The sequence below is a fragment of the Tupaia chinensis genome, unplaced genomic scaffold (assembly GCF_000334495.1).
Source record: "Tupaia chinensis unplaced genomic scaffold, TupChi_1.0 Scaffold000575_1, whole genome shotgun sequence".
Taxonomy (NCBI): Eukaryota; Metazoa; Chordata; class Mammalia; order Scandentia; family Tupaiidae; genus Tupaia; species Tupaia belangeri.
In genome coordinates this window covers 2521257-2530426 of record NW_006160089.1, presented here as the reverse complement: position 1 = coordinate 2530426, position 9170 = coordinate 2521257, and the positions used below count along the sequence as shown (strand labels likewise).

The 9170-nt window shown below is 50.2% G+C and overlaps 1 long non-coding RNA gene across 1 annotated transcript in view; it reads left to right on the top strand.

Moving 5' to 3' along the window:
- LOC102495367 (uncharacterized) overlaps positions 1-4368 on the top strand; it is a 22690-nt gene extending 18322 nt beyond the window's left edge. Inside the window, exon 6 of the long non-coding RNA XR_335956.2 lies at positions 4227-4368. This is a non-coding gene — a long non-coding RNA (uncharacterized LOC102495367). The remainder of the gene's footprint in view (positions 1-4226) is intronic.
- The last annotated feature ends 4802 nt before the right edge of the window (positions 4369-9170 follow it).

Sequence of the window (9170 nt, the reverse complement as noted above, 5' to 3'; positions counted from 1 at the left end):
GCTCTTCCAAGTGCCTTATACACACAGGGTTTTTAACACGGTACGAGCCTGCAAGGCTGGCACCTCCCTGGTCCTTTGGTGGACATGAGGGCTCAGAGGAGCTGGGATGTGGTAGAGCCGGGGTTCAACCCAGGGTCTGGCTCCATAGCCCACGCTCAGATCTGGTGGCTTTCTAGGAGGTAGAGGTGAGATTTGAACCCAGGCCCTACTGCTCCCAGGCCTTCTCTAGCTCCCCAGGGATGTGAAGAATCAGACAAGGCCAGGCCTCAGACCGTGGGATGACTCCCAGCACATCAGGCAAAAACCACAGCCGGGAAGCCTGCCAGCTTCCAGGCGGGCTCAGCGCTCAGGCAGGGTCTGCGGAAGTGGCTTTGGCCAGGACCCCTGAGTGGGCGGGGGGCTCCCCAAGGACCTCGCTGGGGCAGGGCCCGGGCTCCCAGATGGCCCAGCAGTTGGCAGACACTCGTGCTGACCACGTGCTTTGCAGTAATTACCGCTTCCTGCCTCCACTGGCTTCCAAGTTCTTACATGTCAATATTTTTAGCAGATAAGCCTTGCGACTGCCTTTAAAAAAAGTTCTTGAACATGAAATTCAGAAGCACATGTTCGGAGATCACCTCTCTTTATGTAATCGCCATGCTTTCCGGAAGTTACTGTGCAAGTCAAACGTGAAAACTTGGAAGGCCGCGGCTACCAGAGCAGTGAAGAACCGCCATGTGCCCCTGGAAAGTCCCTTCACTTCTTGAGTTTGTCTTCACTGTGAAGTGGAGGTAGCCCACGATTCTCCACATCAGCCCATGCACAAAGCCTTTAGCACAACACCCTGGGGACATGTGTAGTTGAGGCTTTTTGTATCGTCGGGACAGAAAGAGGACCAGTGATCCCAGCGAGCCCCGGAACACCACGACTCTGGGCTGGGCCGGCTGCCAGGCCATGAGCCGTCCCTTGACCAGAATGCTCTTTGGGAGGATGGGCACACCTGGCCTGTTTCTAGTCCTGCACCTAGACTAGCCCTTGTCCCCAACCCTGTCCTCAGGCCGAGGCAATGGCTGACTGGCAGCTCCCCATCCCCCTCCAAGGCTGCCCTGGGGCAGGGTGTGCAGTGTGAGCCCCCAGAACATGGGGCTGGCAGGTGCTGGAGGAGTGGAGGCTGGAGCTGGGCTCATGTAACCTGCGGTCTCTCTCCCTCACATTCCGCATCGCGGGTGTTGCCCACGAGCATTAAACGGGTCTCACCCTTTCCTGCCCTACACCTGCCTGTCACCATCATGGCACCTGCTTCCACTTCTGTCAGCCAGAATCCAGGGGCTGGCCTCTGTCTCCCAATCCCATGGTCAATCAACCCCCAGACTTCTCGACTTCACCTCTGGACTCAAGTCCTCTGCCTGCCCTGCCCGCACAGCTGCCGCCAGGGCTCTCCTCCTGGTCCTGCTCTGACCTGCGTGCTGCCTTGGCTCTCTCGACTCACCCCTGCAGGCACCCTACCCTGACCATGTTCTGTTGAAAATGTGCCCTGGCCTCTGTCAGTTTCCCAACCTCAGCCGAGTCTCCACCCTTGCACCCAGCACTCATTGCACCAACTCTGGGAGCTAGCCGTTTACCAAACACCTGAACTGCAGTGGCTGGTCTGAGTTCTTTACATGGTTTGTCTGAATTAGTCCTTGTCAACCCTGGGGTAGGTGTTGTCATCATCTCTATTTAACAGATGAGACCTGGGACACAGAGCATGGGAAACCTCACTCAGGATCCTACGGCTGAGAGACAGGGGAGGCAGGACTCAAACCCAGGCAGCCTGACTAGGACCCAGTGTTCTTGACCACTGTGCCCTATGCGTTATGCCATCTCAGCCTCTGTGCCTTGGCACAGCACTTCCCTCGGCCTGAAATGCCTTTCCACCCCGTCTCTGCCTGGCAAACTTCTATGGATCCTTCAAAACCTACTTCAGGGACTAGCAGTTGGCATAATGGCTATGTCACTGCACTCTCATGTAGTTGACCACGGTTTGATTCCCGGACCTGGTGGCTTAAACTCACGCTGGGCGCGTGTGCGTGCGTGCCCAGGATCCCAAGAGGAGAATGGAGGAGAAGAGATTGCGAAGGCCATCACCCCTGGGGGGTGATTTCTCGCTTTCTGTCTCTGTCTCTCTCTGTCTTTCTGGCGAGCACACGCGCTCTATAGCAAAAACAAAAACAAAAACAAAAACCTCTCCCCCCCAAAAAAAATACCTACTTCAAATGCCCATTTTCTTGGATGTGTCCCACACCATGCCCACCCAGTTCTCATTAACGTGCCAATCATGATTTGAAGTGATTGGAGTGACCCTGTCTGTCTCCCTGGGGACAGGGACCAGATCTGCTTCATCTCTATGTTCCTCACACTCAGGATGGACTGTGCATGGAGGCATATTCCAGGGAATGAGCGGGTAAATGAGCGAATGAATGAACACTTTACTGCAAACATATGATCCAACTATTTTTGAGCATAGATTCCAACACTTTATTAAAAGATCCAGGTGTTTCAAATCTAAATCCTGCCTTTGGGGGCTTGCAGGTGGCATGGTGGTTAAGGTCCTACATGGCCGACCACAATCTGAGTCCCTGGCCTGGGCCTGGCAGTTTGCTTTCTCACTTTCTCTTTCTTTCTCTTGCTCTTCTCCTCTCTGTTCAAATTAAAATAAATAAAGTTAAATAAAATAATTATTTAAAAAATAAAAATAAATAAATACTGGCTTTGCGAGGGGGAAACCCCACAAATACATGTACCATTTTCTCTTGGTAATTTACCTTTTAAAAAAAAATTTATTTAATTAATTTGTCTATTTTTAATTTGACCAGAAAGAGACAGAGAGAGAGAGACAGAGAGAGACAGAGAGAGAAAGGGAAAGTGAGAAAGCAAGTTGAGAGAGAGGGAAAGTGAGAGAGCAAGTTGCCAGGTCTGGGGACTCAAACTGTGGTTGGCCATGTAGGAGGGTTCATTGCCTTAACTACCACACCCCTGCTGGTCCTGGTAATTTACCTTTTAATTTCACTTTTCTTCTTGAACCTAGCCCAGGCGTTTGGGTCTTTGTGACAAGCTTGGAACTACCCTTGGAAGGAGGGGAGGCTCTAAAACTCCAGAGGGTGCTCTGGGTGGAGGGCTGCAGAGGGAGGAAGGGATTAAAAAAAAAAGGAAGAGAGAAATTCTCAGCACCTTCTGGGGTCCTTCCACATCCTCCAAATTGATTATTTTTCTTTATTTAAAAAAAAAAAAAGCCTTTGGGGCTGGCAGGTGGTGTGGTGGTTGAGGTGCTAGACTCCCATGTGGCTGACCATGGTTTGAGTCCCAGACTTGGCGGCTGGCTTTCTCACTTTCCCTCTCTCTCTCTCTGTCTCTCTTTGGTGAGCACATATGCCCTATTGCAAATTAAAAATTAACTGAACGATTCTAAACAAATTGTTTCTGTAAAATGGACACAGTCTTTATAAGTGATACTCATCACATCACTGAAAAAGATTTAAAGCAGTCAGAAGGGACAGAGAGGAAAATAAATTACTCGGCATGGCACCTCCCAGCTGCCTACGCCTGAGTATTCGTTTGTGCAGTCATGTAGTCGCTAAACTTGGGACTGTGAGCCCCGCCTAGGGGAGCTGCTGTGTGCTGTCCACTTCAATAAGGCATCTGCTGCCCTGAGAAAGCGCCTCCAGAGTCCTGCCCGCCTCTTGTAATGCTCAAATTCACCATCTAGTCGGTAACTGTTTGCTGGGGGACCTGCTCTGGGCCCGGCTTGGCCTGCTCCTTGGGATAAAGAGTGGGTCACCTCTACAGGACAGGCAGTAATCAATAATGGCGCATGCAAGTCCTTATTTAATCGTAACTGTGACCAGAGCTATGCAGCAGGTGCTAGTCCATTGGCAAAGTCAGAGCAAACAAGGCAGGCTTGCTGGAGGAGGTGCCAGACGGCCTAAGGGAAGAAGAGGCACTAAGCTGGAGAGACTGAGAAAGAATGTGGCCACCATGCTGGCTCCCCTCCTCCAGCACGGCAGGGACCTGGCTGTTCTGGTACCCACCCCTCCTCTCACTGCTGATGAGTATAAGCCATCATGGGGGTCCTCCCCTCCTTGCCAATGGCTTGGTGGGAGAGAGAGGGGAGGGCTTGTCAGCTGGTTCTGATTACGAGAAGAGGAAGGAATGGTCTGCAGGGGGACTTCTGAGAAGGATCAGTCCATTTTTCTGCCTTTGTTCACTAGTGGTGAAGATGTGATATCCGGAATTGCAGCAGCCATGCTGAACCCCAGAGGATGAGGCCAACAGGTGAGGGTGGCTGAGAAGAACAGCAAGAATCTAAGTCCTTAATGATGTCACTGTCCTACCCAGGTGCCATAGTTTGGATAGCCCCTAAAAATTCATGTGTTGGGACTCAGTTGTATTGTAAAGGTGTTAAATGAAAACTTAATCCCTTTCTGGTGTCCCAGGATAGGCCTTTGGATATGGTAAGATTGTTAGGGTGGGGCCCATATGATGGTGTTCTGATGGGTTTGTAAGAGACCAGAACAGGCAGAAGCTTCTGGATGGCCACTCTGCTCAAGATCCTGCCCTTGAGGGACCAGCAGATGACGTAATGGATACGTTGTTGGACTCCCACGTATTAGACTGCAGTTTGAGTTGTGGACCCGGCTACTTCAAACTCATGCCTGGTGCATGTACGTGCGTGCCCAAGATCCTGAGAGGAGAATGGAGGAGACAAGATTGCGATATGGCCATAGACCCGGGGTTTGGGGGGCAATGATTTCTTGCTTTCTGTCTCTCTGTCTCCATCTCTCTGGCGAGTGCATGCGCCCCATAGCAAAAATCCCCCTTAAAAAGAAAAAGAAAAGGGGACCAACAGTTAGCGTAATGGCTATGTCGCTGGACTCCCACGTAATTGACTGCGGTTCGAGTCCTGGACCCGGTGGCTTAAACTCACGCCGGGCCCATGTGCGTGCGTGCCCAAGATCCCGAGAGGAGAGTGGAGGAGAAGGGATTGCAGCATGGTCATCCCCCTGTGGGGTGATTTCTCGCTTTCTATCTCTCTGTCTCTCTCTGTCAGTCTGGCGAGCGCACGTGCCCTATAGCAAAAACCTCTCAAAAAAAAAAAAAAAGAAAAAAAGAAAAAGAAAAAGACAAGAATCCTGCCCTTGCGCAGCAGATAGAGTAGTAGTTACATCACTGGAATCCCACATAACTGCGGTTTGAATCCCGGTCCTGGTGGCTTCAAACTCATGCCAGGTGTGTGTGCATGTGTGCCCAAGATCCCATGAGAAGAATGGAGGAGAAGGGATTGCAAAGTAGCCATCCTCCCCCCCCCCCCCCCCCCACACACTCACACTGGGGATGGGTGATTTCTCACTTTCTGTCTCTCTGTCTCTTTCTGTCTCTCCCATGAAGCACACACGCCCTATAGCAAAAAATCTCTCCAAAAAAAACCCTTAGGACCAGCAGATGGCATAATGGTTACATCACTGGACTCCCATCACACAGACTTAACAGCTGAAAACTCATGCTGGGCACATCACATGTGCATGTGTACCCAGGCTCCAGAGAGAAGAATGGAGGAGAAAGAATTGCAGTGTGGCCATCCCCTCTCCCAGGGGGAGATGATTTCTTGCTTTCTTGCTTTCTGGCTCTCTGGCTCTCTGGCAAGCGCACGTGCCCTATAGTAAAAATCTCTCTTAAACACACACACACAGACACACACACCCCTCTGCCATGCTGTAGCCATACCAGAGGTGGGCCCTGGACCTTGGACCTTCAAACTGTGAGCTGAATTAACCTCTGTCTTATGAACCACCCAGTTTCGGTTATTACTGTTGGCAACACAACAGAGGGGCTCGTATGCCAGGACTTCTTGTTATCCAGGGAAAATACAGCAAGCGCTTGTATAGTGATGTTGGGTTGGGTTTTGGGGGACATCAGTCCAGCAAAAAGTGGAGTAAAAGGGCTTGTCCCGGTGATTGCAAAATGAAATGAGGGCACTGCTTTTACTCAGAGGGGAGTGTACGAGTGGGGGGCAGGGCTGACGGACATTATGAAGGGGTTCCAGTTTTCTCCCCAAACCATCCTTTGGGCCCCCTGCACCATTGAAGGGCATACGAGGCTGTTGGGGCTGGAACACAGAGGGTAGTAGGTGGAATGTTAGGAGATATGTCTGGAGAAGTGGGTACACACCTGCGTGCACAGAAGTCATGTGTTGTCCCCAGCTGTCCCCAAGTAGGATAGCCACTCTTTGATGTTTGACCAGCTTCAGCTTTTTTCCCCGTATACTGTGGGACCCGCTTCTCCAATTGTCAGGGAATATTCTAAACAGCTGCATGAGTTACTGCACTCACCCCTTGTTTAAAATAGCACTTCTACAGTAAACAGATGCATAAAACTCTATAGAAATAAAACCAGGGACAGGCAGCTGGTGTGGTGGTTCAGGTGCTGGACTCTCACATGGCTGACTGCGGTTCGAGTCCCAGACCTGGCTTCCTCACTTTCCCTTTCTCTCTCTCTTTGGTCAAATTAAAGGAGAGATAGAAAGACACAGAACCAGAAAGAGACGACACTCCCAACAGGGTCTGGTTATTCCAACCTGCCCCAGCTCCAGCCGGCCCTGATCATGGTCACGCCCGGTGCACTCAGGGATGCCTCCGGACGTGAACCTGCGACCTTGCCACGTGCGTCAGCCTCACAGAGCGTCGGGTTTTAATGCGTACCCCGGCCCCTTAAATTATTTTCTTATTCCACAAAGTATCAGGGACATCTTTCTGTGTTAACACAGACCTGCAAAACCCTTTGTGAGGTAAATGACATGGTTAAAGCAGAAAGTCTGACTCACGCTCAGTAGCCGAGTGCTTAGCCCAAGAGGGAGGCAGAACGGGTCTTTTCTACACCTCTCGCTTTTGTGAATGTAAGTGGCGACGAGATGGACGTTTGTGAAAATACTTCCCTCAGAGCGAAGTTTTCAATAGGGGGTCTCAGGCCAAACGATATCCATGTCTACTTGTAAATATGTTGCCAAAGTAGTCTCTGGAAAGTTCAAACCAGAAAGGCTGTCCCTACAATGAGGTGTGATGGCCTTTGTGCTCAGATGGTGTAGGGTTTTTTTTTCTTTTTTTAAGGAATTGTTTTATATATTATTATTATTTTCCAGTTTGATCAGAGAGAGACAAAGGGAAAGTGAGAAAGCAGGCCATCAGGTCCGGGATTTGAACTGCCGTCAGCCATGTGGAAGTCTAGCGCCTTCAACCACACGCCCCCTGCCAGCCCCAGATGGTGTAGGTTTAATCCCTTCATTACTGTACTGTAACCCATGTGTGCCTCTCCTCTGCAGAATGAGGGTAACAAAAGTACCCATCTCATAGGGTGGTTGAGATATTAAGTTAGTGTAGTACGTATAAGAAGTGGTTCTCAGCCGGGTGGCACATTTGCTAAACTCATGGGTGGTGCCTTTCCAGGGCACATGTGACAATGTCTGGAGACATTTTTGGTTGTCAAACAAAGTGTGGTGCTCCCCTAGTGGGGAGGGGCCAGGATGTTGCTACATACTCTCCAGTGCACAGGACTACCCCCACCCCCACCCCACAACAAAGAATGATCTGGCCCCTGTCAACAGCACTGAGCTTGAAAAACCCCCTGTAACTCCAGAATAAGCTCTCATCACTATTGTCATATTTATGATCCCACCAGCAGGTATGAGAATGTTCCTTTCCCCACATTCAGCCACCTGTTAAATTCATGTTACGGTGGCTAGGGTGAACATAACATCAGGGTAGACTTCTAAGTCATCAGAGGAGACTTTCCTTGTCCCCTCCTGGGCCTAACTTCCTGGATGAGCCTTCCTTCCCTGAGAGTTTCCAGGGAGCCAGCTGGCAGCTGGATCCTGCTCAGAACCCTCTTCTTTGTGAGCAAGAGCGTCAGAGCTCCTGGAATCACTTGTCTTCCTGTGTGTTTGAACGCGTGAAGCAAGGACATGGTGGATAGAGGTAGATTTCCAAGTCAAGTTGATTCAAATACCAACTTAACTGCTTCCTAGTTGTAAAAGCAAATTAGTTCTCTAAGTTCCTCAAATTTCAGCTTGTTTTGTGCTGAATAATTTCAGAGTCTTAAAATTACTTCTCGGGCCAGCAGGTGGCATGGTGGTTTGGGCAGCTGGATCCCACATGGCCAACTGCACGGTTCAAGTCCTGGACCTGGTGGCTTAAAAAAACAAGCCAAGCACACGTGCGTTCATGCTCAAAATCCTGAGAGGAGAGTGGAGGAGAAGGGATTGTGTGTGTGTGGGGGATTGCGGTCATCGCCCTGAGGGATGCATGCTATGACTATGGAACGTCCATGTTCTCAGGATATGTGTGCCGAAGTATTTAGGAGTGAAGGAGCATCGTATCTATAACCCACTCTCCAAAGATTCAGAAAAAAGATGTGTGTAGAGAATGATAAAGAAAATATGGCAACGCATGAATAATTGGTGATGCTGGGAAGACTATTCGAGAACCCCTTGTGCTATTCTTGTAACTTTTTTTCCTTTTTCTGTTGGAGGACTTGTGCACTCGCCAGAGAGACAGAGAGAGGGAGAGGGAGAAGCATCCCCTCATGGGATGTGGTCACACTACAATCTCTTCTCCTCCACTTCTCTATCTCATTGGGATGTTGGACACACATCACATGTGTCTGGCGTGGTTCTCAAACCACCGGGGCTGGAATTCAAGCCCGTATACTGTGGGACCCGCTTCTCCAATTGTCAGGGAATATTCTAAACAGCTGCATGAGTTACTGCACTCACCCCTTGTTTAAAATAGCACTTCTACAGTAAACAGATGCATAAAACTCTATAGAAATAAAACCAGGGACAGGCAGCTGGTGTGGTGGTTCAGGTGCTGGACTCTCACATGGCTGACTGCGGTTCGAGTCCCAGACCTGGCTTCCTCACTTTCCCTTTCTCTCTCTCTTTGGTCAAATTAAAGGAGAGATAGAAAGACACAGAACCAGAAAGAGACGACACTCCCAACAGGGTCTGGTTATTCCAACCTGCCCCAGCTCCAGCCGGCCCTGATCATGGTCACGCCCGGTGCACTCAGGGATGCCTCCGGACGTGAACCTGCGACCTTGCCACGTGCGTCAGCCTCACAGAGCGTCTTTTTTACCACCGACCGGCCCCTTAAATTATTTTCTTA